Genomic DNA, 21032 nt, shown 5'->3' with positions numbered 1-21032 from the left:
ACCCTGGCCTGTTTTCCATCACCATAACTTTAGTTTTTTTTTTTTTTTAACTTTTCTTTCAGCAACATTTTATAATAGGGTCAGCAAACTATGGCCTATGGGGGCCTGATATGTGTGTGTGTGTGTGTGTGTGTGCATGCGTGTGTGCATGTGTGCTGGCATGTGCATGCCTCTGTGTGAGTGCATGTGTGCTCTGTGTGTGTCTTGTGTGTGCATGTGTGCTTGTGTGTGTGTGCATGTGTGTGCACACATGCATGTGTGCTCTGTATGTGTCTTGTGTGTGCACTATGTGTGTATGTGTGCATGTCTATGCCCAAGCCATGTGTATGCCATGTGTAAAGCAGGTTTGCAATGGGTATCATCTGTCATTTTCCATATCACTTTTTTTTTGAGACTGTGTTTGTCATGGACCCTGACTGGGCAGACTAGTTGGCCAGTGAGGTCGCAGGATCTTCCTGCCTCTCTGCCTTCCAGTGCTGAATTTTAGGCTTGTGCTGGGAGAGGGGTCCAGAGCTTGCACATGCTAGACAAGCACTTCTTATGTGGGTACTGGGGATCTGACCTTAGGAACCCATGCTTGCAAAGCAAGTGCTTGACTCACTGAGCCATCTATCCAGTTTCAAGGATGCTAAATTTCAATAATTTGCTCCGTTATTTGAGATAACAATATAGATTTACTTCCTAATTGTTATGCACAATGAACTATATCTATTATTTTAATTCTTCAAAGTTTACTTTTAGTGATGATTCTTAAACATGTTAACCTCCCTTTTAGCCCACCACCCACCAGAGCTGGTGAAAAGAAAAAAATATGGGGGGAAGTGTGTCCTGAGCTATTGTTCTCACTGGCAAGAACACACTTGGACGACCGGATTCTTCTGCAGCAAAAGCTTTATTGCTTCTTCAGGAGGGAAGACCCAGAACCCGGAAAATGGTGCTGCTTATATAGCCCTCAGCGTGGCATGTCAGCACCTGATTTGTTGCTCGCCCATCACCTCATTACTACGCCCCGAGATGGGCAGTGACTTGGCGTGAATTCACTCTCGCACCTGCGCACAAGGCTTGTTTACTAGTTAGGCACAGCGGAAGCCAGCGCCATCTTGTAATGGCAATTGCTCACGGCTCTCCACAGAAGTGGACCTGTTTAGAAAGGTTCTTTGGAGCAACTCCTGTCTGTGTTGTCTGGGAATCGGCAGTTCAGTTCACAGGTTACTAGCGGCAATTTGATCCACTTAAACACTTCATGGATATATACAGTCAGGTTAGCAGCGGTGGTGGCATGACCTAGTAGAGACAGCCAGGCCTCAGCCTCAGCTTGATCATCAGGAGGGACCCAGAGGGACACTAGGAGAAGTTCTTTGCTGTGCCTCTCTCAGCAAATCAAAGATCAGTGAAGACAGGAGACCCACAAGCATTGCACAGCTAGTTCTATAAGCAAGCCAAGCTCAACCTCCATCACTGTCAGTAGAGTTGAGTTCTATTTATACTCCCTCCAAACATTACATGTCCTCCAGGGGTCTTGCCTCAGCATGTGTGTCTGTCTCAGCTGATATCACTCTGCCAACCAGCCAGAGTCTGCAGAAGCAACAAGAAGCCTCAGCATACCACCAGAAGTTTTTCATGGTGCCTTTCTCTCCTGAGAAATGGAATGTAACTACACAATGTAAGGCAGACCAATACATGCGTGTCATTAGCAGAGAATCCTTCATCACATGTCCTTTCATGTGCTTGCTTTAGCAGAACATTCTTTCTCTTGTGTTTGCTTCAGCAAAATGTTCCTTCATGAGTATGCCTTAACCTTTCACCTGTATCTGCTTCAGCAAAACACCCCTTCATGTGTTTGCCCCAGCAAAATACCATCCAACACAACTGACTTTCCAAAGAACACTTACATTTCCACTTCATATATCTATCAATTTTTGCAACAGCTTTGTGGAATTATAATTCATGCTCTCTACAATTCACAAAAACAAAACGAACAACACCCCCCCCCCCACAGTACTTACCGGATATTAGTGTATGCATGCACAGCCATTGACACAATTTCAAGACATTTTGTCCACATCCAAAAAGATCTGTGTTTATACACTTCTGGCTGGCAGCTAAAACCACAGCAGAACAAAGTGGTACTCACGGTTTTCTCTCCTCTCCATAATGGAAATGATAAACTTACCTCTGATGTGCCTCTTTCAGACTCTTACCCTGAAACACACATAAAGACACTGTAATGGTCTGTATATCCTTGGACCAGAGAGTGTCACCATTTGGAGCTGTGACCTGGTTGGAGTGGGTGTGTCACTGTGGGTGTGGGCTTAACACTCTCACCCTAGGTGCCTGGAAGTCAATCTTCCACAAGCAGCCTTTGGATGAAGACATAGAACTCTTAGATCTGCCTGTGCCATGCCTGCTTGGATGCTGCTGTGCTCCCACTTTGATGATAATGGACCGAACCTCTGAACCTGTAAGCCAGCCTCAATTAAATGTTTTTAAATAAGACTTGCCTTGGTCATGGTGTCTGCTCATAGCAGTAAAACCCTAACTAAGACAGACACCTAGAGATACTGCCTTCCAACTCACTCTAAGACAACCAGTAGGAGGCTGCTTGGCTGGAACCGGAGGAGCCTAGCCTCTGTCAAGGTGGACTGTGAGCACTTGCTGCTGTTTCTAGAAAAATGCTGTTTTGGTTTGTTTGAGACAGGATTTCACTGTGTAGCCCTGTCTGTCCTAGGACTCACTCTGTAGACCAGGCTGTCCTCAAATTCAGAGATCTGCCTGCCTATGCCTCTCCAATACCGGGATTTAAAGGCATGTGCTCTACCGCCGCCCAGCTAGAAAAATGCTTTTGCTTAGCTGCTGGATCCTGCTTCTCATACTAGAGGAAAATGAGTGGGTGGATGCTGCTGCACCTGCAGTCTTCATGAAGGTCTAAGCAGGTTACAGAGGTATCCCATATACTGTGCTGCTGTTTACTAAGCCCACCGTAGAGGCATTTTTCTCCTGAGACACAAATATTTCCCCAGTGGGGTTGGCTCCTTCAAAGATGGAAGTTGCTTGACCTAGATTTGCCAAAAGCCACCATTACCTCAGACTCTTCAGAAGTTCAAGCCACTTTGGAAATTGTCCCTGGAACATCTCTACAGGCTCCTTAAAGTATTCTTAATACTTGTACTATCTGTGTGTGGAAAGCCTGATCAGATAGCTGTGGTCCAAAGACCCTAAATGGATAAAGTATTGGAATCAAGCACATTCAGGCGAGCTAGTGTGGACCCAAATAGCTATGTCTATCGTTACCAAAAGGAATGATCAAAGGTGTTATGTATTAAACTATTTTCCCCTAAAACATAGGTTACATGGTCATTTTTTGTGGATGGTCTTTACACAGAGTTTTCAAGTTTAAATGAGGTCATTGGTATTGTTCAAAAAGGGGGAGGGGTGTTTTAGGACTTGGTAAAAGACAGAGGGAGACAGTCTAAGGATAGCGAGAGAGAAGACTATCAAGTGACAGGAACGTCCCTTCTACAGATATGTTTTACAAAAGTACACTGTTTTACAGAGTACACGAAGTGTGCTTTGGGTGCCGCTGGGATTTAGACACAACGACAACAACAACAACAGCAACAACAAAACAACAACAACAACAACAACAACAACAACAACAACAACAACATTAACAACAAACCAAACAACAACAACATTAATAATAAACCAAATTCAAAAAAGACCAAAACCCCCCCAAAACTCATCAGGCGATGTTGGCTCACACTGTTAACCTCACTCAGCAGGCAGAGGTAGGTCGATCTCTATGAGCTTGAGGCCAGCCTGGTCTACAGAGTGAGTTCCAGGTCAGCCAGGACTACACAGGGAAACTCTGTCTCGAAAAACCAAACTGAACCGAACCGAACCGAACCGAACCGAACCGAACCAAACCAAACCAAACCAAACCAAACCAAACCAAACCAAACCAAACCAAACCAAACCAAACCAAAAAACCGAACCTAACCGAACTGAACCAAACCGAACCGAAACAAAAGAAAAAACTGCATTTCCCAGAAGGCAGAGCCGCAAGCTGGGAAATGACGCTCCGCGTAGTGGGCGTTCCTGGGAAACTTCAGGGGCGGGACTTCCGACGTTACGTCCGTCATTCTTGAATCTCAGACCAGTCTTCCCAACCAATGGTTCACCGCACTGGGCAGAAACAGGGTCCTGTGAGTCGAGGGTAGCGAACGAGAAGGACCCGGAGGACAGAGGGCCCACTCCCACCTTCCGAGCAAGCCGTGCTCTCCTTCGCGGCCTAGCAGCGCCCCCCGCCGCACACTTTTTGGGGCCTCAGCATCAGTGGTTCCCATAGCGACGCCTGCATTGGTGCGAGGAGGTTCCCCTCTCTCGGGCCATCTGATGGGGGTGGGCGTGGGGCTCTTGGGTTCTGGAACTCTAACTCTTCCTGAGTTAGTGTCCTGGGATCTGGAAACGGTAGGTTCCTCAGGAGGCTCCTGTGTCGGGCTCTAACCTTGGTCCCCACTCTTTTCCGCTCTTGGCCTCCCTCCCCAGATCTGTATTGGGGTGTCCGTTATAATTTCCTCCTGAGAGAACTGACCCAGTATGCCCGTGGCTTGGGTCTTGTGCTCAGTAGGATCCAGACAGCATCACTGTGGGCGGCCCCCGGTGGGCTAATCTGGTTCCTCGGACCTTCGCTTGCTTCCCTGTAGCCTGGAGGTTTCTGAGTCTAGATGTCTGAGGTAGCTCTGCATTGCTAGAAGTAGAAAGCCCCTTTGCTGACAGGAAAAAAGGGATTGGGTTTGTCTTCACAGCGTGTTTGGCTTGTTCCTGAACAGTGATGAATCTGTTTTTCTGTTAACACATTTTAATTTTTAGTCCTGTACTGCAAAATAAATTAAAAATATTTGTTAATGACTGTGCTTTTGGAGTGCACATACACAGCGGACCCAATTACTCTCCAGCATGCTAAGCTGTTCACTACCAGCAGCATGGGCCTGTTCACTTTTAAGACTAATTTTTCCTGGTGTGTGTGTGTGTGTACGTGCTTGTGCACTTGTGCAATGTGTGCTGGTACATGTGTGAGAGCTGGTACACTTTTGTAGGCACGCATATGCAAGCCCACGTTTGATATCTAGAGTCATTTTTCAGCACTCTTCCATGATCTCTCAATCAAACCCAGAACTTGTGGATATGGCCAGTCTTGCTAGCTAGCTTGCTCTGGGCTCTCCTGTTTTCTCCTTTTGAAGTTGGACTCAGACAGCTCCTTAGGCTCACCCAGAATTTCCATGGATTTGGGGGCTCTGAACACTCAGTTACCTGCCATGCACTTTAACTGCTGACCCTTCTTGGGCATCCAGGGCTTGACAACCTCACTTTTCCTCACTTGGCTTGCAGGATTGGATCATTCCACTCTTGCTCTGTCAGCATTTTGAGGGTACAGACAAAGAAGGCACAGCTCCCCTGCTGTCACCCACAGTAGTCTGAGAAGTTCCCTTAGAGATTTTTAGGGACTTCATACTTATGCTAACCCAGGACTCACAACTTGAATGCTGAAAAGAATTTCAGGGTTAACCTGTTTTGAAGCAGAGCTAGGGTTTTAATGAAAACATCTTAATAGAGGTTTAAGGTCTGGAGGGGCCCTAAAAAAGATCAGATATATTAGAAAGCATGGATATAGATTGTGTGTGTGTGTCTGTTTCTCTGTCTGTGTCTATCTATCTATCTAATGTCATTCATTGTTTTTTACAAAAGGTCATATAGGATTTTCATGGGATTGAAGTTACTATTATCAAAGGCTTGCTAAGAAATCTAAATGAGATAACTGAGTGCTTCCTGAGGGGTCCCTGACAGTATTACAGTCCATCAGGTGAAAATCTGGCTCACAAGGATACAGAACAGTGGGCTAGCTTTACTGTAAACAGAGTTAGCTGATGTGATTTAGATTTTGGGGCAGTGTCTGGGGAAAGGAAGGGGGCCCTACCCAAGGTCACACATACTCTGGCATTATATCCTGGCTTATTCCCTTAACATAAAACACTTCTATGTAGGAGGACTAACTGTGCCGGAGGCTTTCATAGCAAGTATCAATTATTCTAAATTATTTCTAATATATTTATTTCATTTTATGTGTATGAATGTTTTGTCTATGTGTACTTATGTGTACCATGTGTATACCTGGCACCTGGGAGGCCAGAAGTAGGCACCATACTCCCTGAAACTGGAGTTACAGTCAGTTGTGAAGTGCCATGTGGGCTCTGGGAATTGATCCTGGGCCCTCAGCAAGAACAACAAGTACTCTTAACCCCTGGGCCCTGTCTCGCATTCTTGATTCTTACCTGGTGAGGAGCTTCAGTCAGACTCCAGGGTGATGAGTGTCTTTCCCTCCCCAAGTCCCTACAATGTTTCTGTAATTCTGTCCTGCCTCAGTTCCAGTGCCATTTCAGAAAGTCCTTCCCCAGCTGCTTCATCTAAAGCTTCTCCCAGTCTTCCACACATCACCCCATTTTGTTTAGGAACCCAGAGAACTATGTCACTCCATTTAGCACATAAATTGAAATGCAACCTCTGCTGTAGTGCTGGAGGTGAGTGCTCTGCCACTGTGCTGTGTCCCCAGCTGGCTGCTTCCAAATTGCTGCAGGTCTGTAACTTTAATTTTTTTAAAGCCTATTTCTAATGATGGTTCTTAAACGCTTTAACCTCCATTTTAGCCCACCACCCAGCAGAGGTCGTAGAAAAGAAAGGATATGGGGGAAGTGGACCTGTTTAGAAAGAGTCTTTGGAGCAGCTTCCATCTGTGTTGTCTGGAAATCGGCAGTTCAGTTCACAGGTCAGCATCGGCAGCTTGATTCACTTGCAAACACTTCACAGGCATATCAGCAGTCTAGTTTGGTAGAGTTGGGATAGCAAACCTGAATCAGCAGTGGTGGCAGCTAGGCCTCAGCCTCGAGTGAGTCAGCACGAGGGACCAGGAGGAATGCCAAGAGAAGTACCTCTCTCAGGGAAGGGAAGATCAGCGAACACTCGAGACCAGCAAGCTTGAGACCAACAAGCATTGCACAGTTAGCTCTCTAAACAAGCCAAACTCAGCCTCCATCACTGTTCATTAAGTCCTATTTATACTCTTTTCAAACATCATGTGTTCTTCATGGGTCTTGCCTCTGCACATGCATCTGTCTCGGCTGACATCACCTTGCCAATCAGCCTAAGTCCTCAGAAGCCACAAGAAACTGCAGCACACTAACAGAAGTTTTTTGGTGTGTTTTCTCTATGTAAGTCATGACAAATGCAGCTCAACTGCACAGTGTAAGGCAGAGTAATACAGGTGTGTTGTTAGCAGAGAATCCTTCATCAGGTGTCCTTTCATGTGTTTGTTTTAACAGAACATCCTTTCTCCTATGTCTGCCTCAGCTAAACATTCCTTCATGTGTTTGCCCAGCAAAATACCATCCAACACAACTGACTTTCCAAAGAACCCTTAAGTTTCCATTTCACAGGCCCATTCGCAACCCTGGAATATGAGTTCCTTCAAAGGATGGGGTCTGTGTTATTTCTTTAGTAAGTGGATAGTGAGTGAAAGACTCTACCCTCTGAGGCTGCTGTCACCCTCAACCTGCCACCATGGTTACAGTCTTCAAGCCACCATCCCACTAGGCTCACTTTCTGCCCTCAGGCCAAGCTGGCTCAAACCCCAAGCTGTTTACCCCTTTTTGCCACTTTGAACCTGTTGTGTGACACCATTCCTGGAGAGAAGTGAGCAAATGTCTCCTCACCCTACATAGGGAACTGACAATAGACCAAAGTAAAGATAATACCATAGTCCAACTTGGTGGACTAATAGCCCTATTAAGGTTATTTACAGGAACACAGGTAGTAGTTATTTACAGGGACATAGTGACTCCAGACAGCTGTATCTGTAACCTGACTTTTGGCTACGTGGTGAGTTTTATTTCTCCCACCCTTTTCTACTCTCTTTCTTCCAGCCTTTCAGTTCCCTAACACTTAGTAGGAGAGAGAAAGTGGTTGGAGGGGAAAGAGGGCAATGATATTGTTAGACTAATTCCTGGTGATTAGGGGTGTTGAGTTTCTCAGGACAACTTTTATCTTGGCCTTCAGGATATCTAATTTCTTCTTTTCAACTCTTTTGCTCATGACTGAAGATAAACTACATCAAGTAGCAACCAACACTATCCAACCAGCAACTGGCCAAACTGCCCATTCTGTTGGGGCCTTTATGTAGCTTCTGAAATGTTCCCAGAATTCCAAGTATCACATGCAGCTAGCAAAGAAACTACCTGCAGCTGGCAAAGTCATGCCCCTGCTAGGCTAATCATAGTCATCTGCTGTGAAGCAGCCCCATCTCTCACACCTGGGATTAAAACAAAAACACATATTTCTGTTTTTAACAAAACCAACATTTTCACTCATGTGTTACCACAGCCTACACTAGCAAGGGTGACAGCTTTCAAAAGCTGGCAACCCAGGGTACACTGCACCGTGTGCAAGTCTGAACAGTCAGGAGTATAGCTCTTTCAGACATTGATAATGATCTGAGTCTCTCCCAGGCAGCTCAACTGGTCTGTGTTCCTTGGCAGACCTTACACCTTATACATGCTTTGGGGAAGAGTAGAGTGGATCTAGTCAGTTCCAGGACTTCCCGAGTGTAGGGAGCTTCCCTGCAGGGTGGAGTGTTGTGTCCTGGAGGAAATGGCCACAGCAGTCCTCAGATCTACTCCCAAGCTGCCTCTTGAATACATGCTGCACATTCCCTCCGTGCTTTCTGAGTACACAAAACTGTTACAGTAGGGTAGTAAAGCTTTGGGTGACACTCAAAGCACACTTTGCAAGATTTTCATGGATGAGAATGGGAATGAGGGGAACTTCAGAGATACTTCCAGGCTGAGGTGCCTCATTGAAAAAGTCAGGCTTTATTCAAGGAGGTGTGAGAGGACTCTTGGACTCATAAGTTGCCCTCATGTTTCTAAGAAAGGTGAGATTGGCTGGCAGTTCCTTATCTATACTTTGTCCTTGCCCAAGACAGATATCATGCTCCAGGTTGCTACCCATGTTCATGGGGCCATGGTGGCCATTGTCCTTGGTCACTTGGGTACCAGATACTTAAGTAATCTTAGGGAACACTGTGAATAATGGCTCATTTAAAAATGAAACAACTGCAGGGAGCGCCATCTTGGCTCCGGGACTCCGCCGAACTTAGTCTGCACAGGTGAGAGTGAGGACCACAGAGGCAGACAGCTTCTGGGACAGGCGGGAGCCACAGAGCCGCTGAGGCAGCACCCTTTTGGGGCCGCAGACATCCGGTACCTTCCCAGCCGGAGGACAGAGGTCCGCCCTGCAGGGAGCGCCATCTTGGCTCCGGGACTCCACCGAACTTAGTCTGCACAGGTGAGAGTGAGGACCACAGAGGCAGACAGCTTCTGGGACAGGCGGGAGCCACAGAGCCGCTGAGGCAGCACCCTTTTGGGGCTGCAGACATCAGGCACCCTCCCAGCTGGAAGACAGTGGTCTGCCCTGCACAGGAGCCCTCTGCCTCAGGAGCAGGGAGCACATCTTGGATCCAGGACTCCACCGAACTTAGGAACTTAGTCTGCACAGAGTGTGCACCACAGAAGCTGACAGCTTCTGTGACCTGCCAAAGCAACACAGCATCTGGGAAAGGTCCTGTTTTCGGCCTTCTTCTTCGGCCAGGAGGAGGTCCAAACACCAGATATCTGTACACCTTCCCTTTAAGAGGAAAGCTTGTCAGCAGAGAGTGCTATAACCACTGAAACTCAGAGGAGAGAGCCTGTCTCCCAGGTCTGCTGACAGACGGTACTCAGAATCACCAGAAGAACAACCTCTGAACAGAGACAACTATAACAACTCCAGAGATTACCAGATGGCGAGAGGTAAACGTAAGAATCTTACTAACAGAAAACAAGACCACTCACCATCATCAGAACCCAGCACTCCCACTTCGCTCAGTCCAGGGCACCCTAACACACCTTGAAAAGCTAGACCTGGATTTAAAAGCATATCTCATGATGATGGTAGAGGACATCAAGAAGGACTTTAATAACTCACTTAAAGAACTACAAGAGAACATGGCTAAAGAGTTACAAGTCCTTAAAGAAAAACAGGAAAACACATCCAATCAGATGATGGAAATGAACAAAACCATACTAGACCTAAAAAGGGAAGTAGACACAATAAAGAAAACCCAAAATGAGGCAACACTGGAGATAGAAACCCTAGGAAAGAAATCTGGAACCATAGATGTGAGCATCAGCAACAGAATACAAGAGATGGAAGAGAGAATCTCAGGTGCAGAAGATTCCATAGAGAACATCGGCACAACAATCAAGGAAAATGGAAAATGCAAAAAGATCCTAACTCAAAACATCCAGGAAATACAGGACACAATGAGAAGACCAAACCTACGAATAATAGGAGTGGATGAGAATGAAGATTTTCAACTCAAAGGACCAGCAAACATCTTCAACAAAACTATAGAAGAAAACTTCCCAAATCTAAAGAAAGAGATGCCCATGAACATACAAGAAGCCTACAGAACTCCAAATAGGCTGGACCAGAAAAGAAATACCTCCCGACACATAATAATCAGAAAAACAAATGCCCTAAATAAAGATAGAATACTAAAAGCAGTAAGAGAAAAAGGCCAAGTAACATATAAAGGCAAGCCTATCAGAATTACACAAGATTTTTCACCAGAGACTATGAAAGCCAGAAGATCCTGGACAGATGTTATACAGACACTAAAAGAACACAAATTCCAGCCCAGGCTACTATACCCAGCCAAACTCTCAATTAACATAGATGGAGAAACCAAAGTATTCCACGACAAAACCAAATTCACACATTATCTCTCCAGGAATCCAGCCCTTCAAAGGATAATAACAGAAAAAAACCAATACAAGGACGGGAACCATGCCCTAGAAACAACAAGAAGGTAATCCCTCATCAAACCTAAAAGAAGACAGCCACAAGAACAGAATGCCAATTTTAACAACAAAAATAACAGGAAACAACAATTACTTTTCCTTAATATCTCTTAATATCAATGGACTCAACTCCCCGATAAAAAGACATAGACTAACAAACTGGCTACACAAACAAGACCCAACATTTTGCTGCTTACAGGAAACTCATCTCAGAGAAAAAGATAGACACTACCTCAGAATGAAAGGCTGGAAAACAATTTTCCAAGCAAATGGTATGATGAAACAAGCTGGAGTAGCCATTCTAATATCTGATAAGATTGACTTCCAACCCAAAGTCATCAAAAAAGACAGGGAGGGACACTTCATACTCATCAAAGGTAAAATCCTCCAAGAGGAACTATCAATCCTGAATATCTATGCTCCAAATACAAAGGCAGCCTCATTCATTAAAGAAACTTTAGTAAATCTCAAAGCACACATTGCACCTCATACAATAATAGTGGGAGACTTCAACACACCACTTTCACCAATGGACAGATCATGGAAACAGAAACTAAACAGGGACACAGTGAAACTAACATAAGTTATGAATCAAATGGATCTGGCAGATATCTACAGAACATTTTACCCTAAAACAAAAGGATATACCTTCTTCTCAGCACCTCATGGTACCTTCTCCAAAATTGACCACGTAATAGGTCACAAAACAGGCCTCAACAGATACAAAATATTGAAATTGTCCCATGCATCCTATCAGATCACCATGGACTAAGGCTGATCTTCAATAACAAAATAAATAATAGAAAGCCAACATTCACGTGGAAACTGAACAACACTCTTCTCAATGATACCTTGGTCAAAGAAGGAATAAAGAAAGAAATTAAGGACTTTTTAGAGTTCAATGAAAATGAAGTCACAACATACCCAAACTTATGGGACGCAATGAAAGCATTTCTAAGAGGAAAACTCATAGCTCTGAGTGCCTCCGAAAAGAAACTAGAGAGAGCACACATTAGCAGCTTGACAACACACCTAAAAGCACTAGAACAAAAGGAAGCAAATTCACCCAAGAGGAGTAGACGGTAGGAAATAATCAAACTCAGGGGCGAAATCAATCAAGTGGAAACAAGAAGAACTATTCAAAGAATCAACCAATCAAGGAGCTGGTTCTTTGAGAAAATCAACAAGATAGATAAACCCTTAGCCAGACTCACTAGAGGGCACAGGGAAGGCATTCTAATTAACAAAATCAGAAATGAAAAAGGAGACATAACAACAGATCCTGAAGACATCCAAAACACCATCAGATCCTTCTACCAAAGGCTATACTCAACAAAACTGGAGAACCTGGATGAAATGGAGAAGTTCCTAGACAGATACCAGGTACCAAAGTTGAATCAAGATCAGGTTAATGATCTAAGCAGCCCTATATCCCCCAAAGAAATAGAAACAGTCATTAATCGTCTCCCAACCAAAAAAAGCCCAGGACCAGATGGGTTTAGTGCAGAGTTCTATCAGACCTTCAAAGAAGATCTAATCCCAGTTCTTCACAAACTATTCCACAAAATAGAAACAGAAGGTACTCTACCCAACTCATTCTATGAAGCCACAATTACTCTGATACCTAAACCACAAAAAGACCCAACAAAGATAGAAAACTTCAGACCAATATCCCTTATGAATATTGATGGAAAAATCCTCAATAAAGTTCTTGCTAACCGAATCCAAGAACACATCAAAACAATCATCCATCCTGACCAAGTAGGTTTCATCCCAGGGATGCAGGGATGGTTCAATATACGGAAATCCATCAACGTAATCCAGTATATAAACAAACTCAAAGACAAAAACCACATGGTCATCTCGTTAGATGCGGAAAAAGCATTTGACAAGATCCAACACCCATTCATGATAAAAGTCTTGGAAAGATCAGGAATTCAAGGCCCATACCTAAACATGATAAAAGCAATCTACAGCAAACCAGTAGCCAACATCAAAGTAAATGGTGAGAAGCTTGAAGCAATCCCTCTAAAATCAGGGACTAGACAAGGCTGTCCACTTTCTCCATACCTATTCAACATTGTACTTGAAGTCCTAGCCAGAGCAATTCGACAACAAAAGGAGATCAAAGGGATACAAATTGGAAAAGATGAAATCAAAATATCACGTTTTGCAGATGATATGATAGTATATATAAGTGACCCTAAAAATTCCACCAGAGAACTCCTAAACCTGATAAACAGCTTCGGTGAAGTAGCTGGATATAAAATTAACTCAAACAAATCAATGGCCTTTCTCTACACAAAGAATAAACAGGCTGAGAAAGAAATTAGGGAAACAACACCCTTCTCAATAGTCACAAATAATATAAAATATCTTGGCATGACTCTAACTAAGGAAGTGAATGATCTGTATAATAAAAACTTCAAGTCTCTGAAGAAAGAAATTATAGAAGATCTCAGAAGATGGAAAGATCTCCCATGCTCATGGATTGGCAGGATCAACATTGTAAAAATGGCTATCTTGCCAAAAGCAATCTACAGATTCAATGCAATCCCCATCAAAATTCCAACTCAATTCTTCAACGAATTAGAAAGTGCAATCTGCAAATTCATCTGGAATAACAAAAAACCTAGGATAGCAAAAACTCTTCTCAAGGATAAAAGAACCTCTGGTGGAATCACCATGCCGGACCTAAAGCTTTACTACAGAGCAATTGTGATAAAAATGGCGTGGTACTGGTATAGTGACAGACAAATAGACCAATGGAATAGAATTGAAGACCCAGATATGAACCCACACACCTACGGTCACTTGATCTTCGACAAGGGAGCTAAAACCATCCAGTGGAAGAAAGACAGCATTTTCAACAAATGGTGCTGGCACAACTGGTTGTTATCATGTAGAAGAATGGGAATCGATCCATTCCTATCTCCTTGTACTAAGGTCAAGTCTAAGTGGATCAAGGAACTTTACATAAAACCAGAGACACTGAAACTTATAGAGGAGAAATTGGGGAAAAGCCTTGAAGATATGGGCACAGGGGAAAAATTCCTGAATAGAACAGTAATGGCTTGTGCTGTAAGATCGAGAATTGACAAGTGGGACCTCATGAAACTGCAAAGCTTCTGCAAGGCAAAAGACACCATCAATAAGACAAAAAAACCACCAACAGATTGGGAAAGGATCTTCACCTATCCTAAATCAGATAAGGGACTAATATCCAATATATATAAAGAACTCAAGAAGGTGGACTCCAGAAAGTCAAATAACCCCATTAAAAAATGGGGCTCAGAACTGAACAAAGAATTCTCACCTGAGGAATACTGAATGGCAGAGAAGCACCTGAAAAAATGTTCAACATCCTTAATCATCAGAGAAATGCAAATCAAAACAACCCTGAGATTCCACCTCACACCAGACAGAATGGCTAAGATCAAAAATTCAGGTGACAGCAGATGCTGGGGAGGATGTGGAGAAAGAGGAACACTCCTCCATTGTTGGTGGGATTGCAAGCTTGTACAACCACTCTGGAAATCAGTCTGGCGGTTCCTCAGAAAATTGGACATAGTACTACCGGAGGATCCAGCAATACCTCTCCTGGGCATATATCCAGAAGATGTCCCAACCGGTAAGAAGGACACATGCTCCACTATGTTCATAGCAGCCCTATTTATAATAGTCAGAAGCTGGAAAGAACCCAGATGTCCCTCAACAGAGGAATGGATACAGAAATTATGGTACATTTACACAATGGAGTACTACTCAGCTATTAAAAAGAATGAATTTATGAAATTCCTAGCCAAATGGATGGACCTGGAGGGCATCATCTTGAGTGAGGTAACACAATCACAAAGGAACTCACACAATATGTATTCCTGATAAGTGGATATTAGCCCAAAACTTAGGATACCCAAGATATAAGATACATTTTGCTAAACGCATGAAACTCAAGAAGAATGAAGACCAAAGTGTGGCCACTATGCCCCTTCTTAGAATTGGGAACAAAACACCCATGGAAGGAGTTACAGAGACAGTTTGGAGCTGTGATGAAAGGTTGGACCATCTAGAGACTGCCGTATCCATGGATCCATCCCATAATCAGCTTCTAAACGCGGACACCATTGCATACACTAGCAAGATTTTGCTGAAAGGACCCAAAGATAGCTGTCTCTTGTGAGACTATGCAGGGGCCTAGCAAACACAGGAGTGGATGCTCACAGTCAGCTATTGGATGTATTACAGGGCTCCCAATGGAGAAGCTAGAGAAAGTACCCAAGGAGCTAAAGGGATCTGCAACCCTATAGTTGGAACAACATGATGAACTAACAAGTACCCCGGAGCTCTTGTCTCTAGCTGCATATGTATCGAAAGATGGCCTAGTCGGCCATCACTGGAAAGAGAGGCCCATTGGACTTGCAAACTTTATGTGCCCAATATAGGGGAATACCAGGGCCAAAAGAATGGGAATGGGTGGGTAGGGAAGTGGGGGGCGCTATGGGGGACATTTGGGATAGCATTGGAAATGTAATTGAGGAAAATATGTTATAAAAAATATTAAAAATTAAAAAAAATTAAAAATTAAAAAAAAAGAAATAAATACCTAATAAAAAATAACTTCTCCTATATGAACTAACCAGTACTCCCAGAGCTCGTGTCTCTAGCTGCATATGTAGTAAAAGATGGCCTAGTTGGCCATCATTGGGAAGAGAGTCCCCTTGGTCTTGCAATCTTTATATGCCCAGTACAGGGGAATGCCAGGGCCTAGAAGTGGGAGTGGGTGGGGAAGGGAGCAGGGAGGTGGGAGGCTATAGGGGGCTTTTGGGATAGCATTTGAAATGTAAATGAAGAAAATATCTAATAAAAAATTGGAAAAAAAATAAATAAAAATGAAACAAATGTATGACAGAGCTTCTGGATCCCGTGTAGGTACAGATTCTCTATTTTGAGCCCGGGCAGGTGAGGTGTGACAGGTAAATTTAACACAATGGATTTTTCCAAGCTACCCAAAATCTGTGATGAAGATAAAGAAAGTACATTTGGTTATGTGCACTGAGTCTCAGGGCCTGTGGTTACAGCCTTTGACATGGTGGGGCTTCTATGTACCTGAGAAGTGGGGCACAGCAAGCTGGTTGGAGAGATTATTCAATTGGAAGGTGACATGGCCACCATTCAGGTGTATAAAGAAACTTCTGGTGTCTCTGTTGGAGACACTGTACTCCACACTGGTAAACCTCTCTCGGTAGAGCTGGGTCCCGGCATTATGTGAGCCATTTTTGATGGTATTCAGAGACCTCTGTCGGATTATCAGCAGTCAGACCCAAAGTATCTACATCTCCAGAGGAGTCAATGTGTCTGCTCTTAGCAGAGATATCAAATGGGAGTTTACACCCAGCAGAAACCTATGGGTTGGAAGTTATATCACAGGTGAAGATATTTTTGGGATTGTCAATGGGAACTAGCTCACCAAACACAAAATCATGTTACCCCCACATAACAGAGGAAGCATGACTTACATTGCACCACCTGGGCATTATGATGCATCTGATGTTGTCCTGGAGCTTGAGTTTGAAGGTGTGAAGGAGAAGTTCAGCATGGCCCAAGTATGGCCTGTGTGTCAGGTGTGGCCTGTCACTGAGAAGCTACCTGCTAGTCATCCCTTGCTTACTGGCCACAGAGTTCTTCATGCCCCTTTTCCATGTGTTCAGGGAGCAACTACTGCTCTTCCAGGTGCTTTTGGCTATGGAAAGACTGTGATTTCCCAGTCTCTATCCAAGTACTCCAACAGTGATGTCATCATTTACACTGGATGACGTGAAAGAGGAAATGAGATGTCAGAAGTTCTCCAGGACTTCCCTGAGCTCACCATGGAAGTTGATGGGAAAGTAGAGTCAATCATGAAGAGGACAGTGCTGGTAGCCAATACCTCCAACAGGCCTGTGGTTTCAAGAGAGGCCTCCATCTACACTGGAAACACACTATCAGAATATTTCCGTGACATGGGTTACTACGTCAGTATGATAGCTGACTCTACCTCTATATGGGCTGAGGCCCTCAGAGAAATCTCTGGTGGCTTAGCCAAAATGCCTGCAGATAGTGAATACCCTGCATATCTTGGTGCCTGGCTGGCTTCTTTCTGTGAGCGAGCAGGCAGAGTGAAATATCTCAGAAACCCTGAGAGAGAAGGGAGTGTCAGCATTGTAGGAGCAGTTTCTCCACCTGGTGGTAATATTTCTGATCCAGTCACTTCTGCAACTCTGGGTATTGTTCAGGTGTTCTGGGGCTTGGATAAGAAGTTAGCTCAATGCAAGCACTTTCCCTCTGTCAACTGGATCATCAGCTACAGCAAGTACATGCATGCCTTGGATGAGTATATGACAAACACTTCACAGAGTTCCTTTTCTCTGAGGACCAAAGCTAACAAAATTCTGCAGGAAGAAGAGAATCTGACAGAAATTGTGTAGCTTGTAGGAAAGGCCTCTTTAGCAGAGATGGCTAGAATCACTCTGGAGGAAGCGAAAGTTAAGATAACTTTCTACAACAAAATGGGTACACTCATTATGACAGGTTCTGTTCATTCTACAAGACAGTGGGGATGCTGTCCAACATGATTTCATTCTATGACATGGCCCACCGAGCTGTGGAGAAAACTGCCCAGAGTGACAATAAGATACATGGTCCATTATCTGGGTGGATTTGGGGGAGATTCTCTGTAAACTTTCCTCCATGAAATTCAAGGATCCATCTTGTATCCCAGGTCTCTCAGAGACCTGTCCATGCAGGAGAGATCATGGGCTGCAGAAGCAACAGAACTTTTTGGACAGTGTCCCTTTGGGCCTTCAACTTCTGCCAGGAGGCAGAACTGAGCTCCAGACTTCTGTGCACCTTCCCTGCAAGAGGAGAGCTTACCTGCAGAGAGGGCTCTGACCACTGGGACTCAAGAGAGAGTTGGACTCCCAGGAGTGCTGACAGAGGCTAACAGAATCAGTTACCACAGCCACAGGCCTGTTGGAGGAACAAGCTCAAGCCAGAGACAGCTAGAAAATCTAACACCAGAGATTACCAGATGGTGAAAGGCAAACGTAAGAATCTTATTAACAGAAACCAAGACCACTCCAGCATCATTAGAACCTAGTACTCCCACCACAGTGAATCCTGGATACCCAAACACACCCAAAAAGCAAGATTTGGATTTAAAATTATTATCTCATGATGCTGGTGGAGGATTTTAAGAAGGCCATTAATGACTCACTTAAAGAAATACAGGAGAACACAGCTAAACAGGTAGAAGCCCTTAAAGACGAAGCACAAAAATCTCTTAAAGAATTACAGGAAAACACAACCAAACAGGTGATGGAATTGAACCAAACTATCCAAGATCTAAAAATGGAAGTAGAAACAATAAAGAAAACCAAACCCTAAGGGAGACAATTCTGGAGGTAGAAATCCTAGGAAGGAAATCAGGAACCATAGATGCGAGCATCAGCAACAGAATACAAGAGATGGAAGAGAGAATCTCAGGTGCAGAAGATTCCATAGAACATATGGGCACAACAATCAAGGAAAATGCAGAATGCAAAAAGATCCTAACTCAAAACATCCAGGAAATCCAGGACACAATGAGAAGACCAAACCTAAGGATAATAGGTATAGATGACACAAACATGGCCTTTTCCCCATAGTAATATACTTGGTTGAGACCATGACACATGCCAGTAAGTGGATCCTTTCATTTCATTGATGCATATGTAGTGGAAGTGTGAGGATGCTCAAAACACCCAGCAGCTGAACATCCATGAACATCCAAATTTAAAATAAGAACATGATTTAAATAGTTTTGTAGTATAAAGTGATATAATTCCCCCTTTTTTATTTTATGAAAATATTGTTTTAAAGTTCCATGGGCTCATTCCCATGATACCTTGAGGATTATAGGGAATCCCAGTAATAGGGGTAATATTAAACTGTCAACAAAAAGTCTCAAATGCTTGACTGCAATAGCCAGTCCCATTATCTGTTGTAATCTGATTTGGAACATCCAGCATAGAAAGACAATTTAGGGAGCGACTAATTTTATTTTTAGTTGTTTTTCCTGTTAAAGAAGTTGCAACTAGAAAGCCTAAAAAGGTGTCAATAGTCATATGTACATATTTTAATTTTCCAAAATCAGAAATATGAGTAACATCCATTTGCCATAATTGAATAGATACGAGTCCAAGGATTAACACCATTATGTGGTACAGGAAGAAATTGAGGGCACTGAGGACAAGTCTTTACAATTTAATGTGCACATTCTGTAGAGATACCAAATAGTCTCAAGCTATTACTATTTTGATGATATAAAGAATGAGATTGTTTGGCCAATTATTCCTGTGTTAGGCCTATAGCCTGCCTGGTATACAAATCTGCTGTGGCACTAAGGGGTCTGGGAAATCCAAGATGAGCTCTTAAATGTCCTATAAAGTTAAGGAACAGTACATTCTCTTAAATAGAGTTGTATTCGCATAAATAATCACAAATTTAAGAATTAGCATATCTAAAATAGGAACCGTTTCAAGCAATTGTAAACCATGAGCTATATATTGGCTATCAGTATACAAATTAAAAGCTTGAATTTTCAACATTTCAAAAACAGAGGCTACAGCACATATTTCAATTATTTGTGCCGAAGTGGGGGGAAACTCAAGAAAATGAACATGTGATCCAATCACATATGCTGCCTTCCCATTACATGAGCTCTCCGTAAATACAGTAAGCACATTCCTATGGGTGGCATACATAAATTTACAGGAAATACAAAAACATATATAGAGGCAAATTGTAACAACTTGTCTTTTGGATAATGATTATCGATTTTCCCTGAAAAGTTTGCACATACAATAGGCCAAATATCACTATCCTGCAATAAACAATTTAATTGCTGTTCAGAATAAGGAATAAATATTTCATCAGGTTCTTTTGCAAAATATTTTCATGATTCTAACCTACGATTCTGTATTAATACAGCAACAGTTTCATAATAGAAGAAAGATGAATTCACATTAATGGTCTTTTTTTGCCAAATAACTGCTGTGGGTGCATGAGAAGTAGCAAGAACACAAACAGCCAACAATTGATCATAGTTTATATAATGTATCTATTTTTGGCTAGTAGCTTCATCTACTTTCTGCAAATCTATTCATTCCTCATCAGTTAATTGTTGAAAGGAATTAGGATTTGCATGCCTCTTATGAATATCAAACAGAGGTTTAAGTTCTCCTGTGGTAAGCTTAAGATGAGCTTTTAGCCAATTAACATTTCCTAACAGCTCTTTTGTTGTTGTTGAATTTAGCCTTGGGTTTCCTCTTTTGTAGATCCTGGATATTATATTTCACACAGAAGCTTTGTGAAATTCATATCAAGTTATAAATATACAGAGTACTTAGACAGTACTTGAAATAAATATTTTGTTTTTGAAGTAAAAAATACTTAGAGAAGGGCTTATAAGATTTACTCAAAGAACACACAGCTTACTGACATTCTAGAGCATGTGTGTATGTGTCTACCTGCCTGCCTGCTAGTCTGTCTGTCTTTCTCTTTATGTGTTATCTTTGAGAAATTATGGTAAGTCAAACTTCACTAGATCCATGGAAGATTTCAAAGCTTGTTGTATAAGAGCAAAGACTTGTAGTAGCACTCCTTGAGAGGAATCAGCTAATAAAATACAATGCACATAATCAATAATGTACACTGAAAGATTCAAAACCCCAACTTCTTGTATTGAAGCTGTAACAAATTTTTTACATAATGTAGGACTAAGGCCATTACATGAGGCAAAACTTTCCAATGATATAGCTTTATGGGTTCTTTAAAATTACAAGCAAGCTCACTAAATGCGAACCTCCCACACTCACCAGGATGCAAAGGAACAGTATAAAACAATCCTCCAAATCCATAATAATTCTATATGCATTTCCTGAAATGGCAGCTGGAGTAGGCAAGCCAGGCTGCAATGGCCACACAAGTTCCATAGCCTCATCAACCCTATGCTAACCCTGCAACAATCTCTACCTACCTGGTCCCTCCTACTAATTCCAAATA

General features: G+C 42.9%; 1 pseudogene; it reads left to right on the top strand.

The window, feature by feature from the left end:
• Nucleotides 1–15939: 15939 nt before the first annotated feature.
• LOC110297470 (V-type proton ATPase catalytic subunit A pseudogene) overlaps nt 15940–21032 on the top strand; it is a 28206-nt pseudogene continuing 23113 nt past the window's right edge.

The sequence above is a fragment of the Mus caroli genome, unplaced genomic scaffold, assembly GCF_978045245.1.
Source record: "Mus caroli unplaced genomic scaffold, Mus_caroli_1 scaffold_8, whole genome shotgun sequence".
NCBI classification, from domain to species: Eukaryota; Metazoa; Chordata; class Mammalia; order Rodentia; family Muridae; genus Mus; species Mus caroli.
Note: the sequence above shows the minus strand (reverse complement) of the source record. Positions and strands in the feature narration are given on the sequence as shown.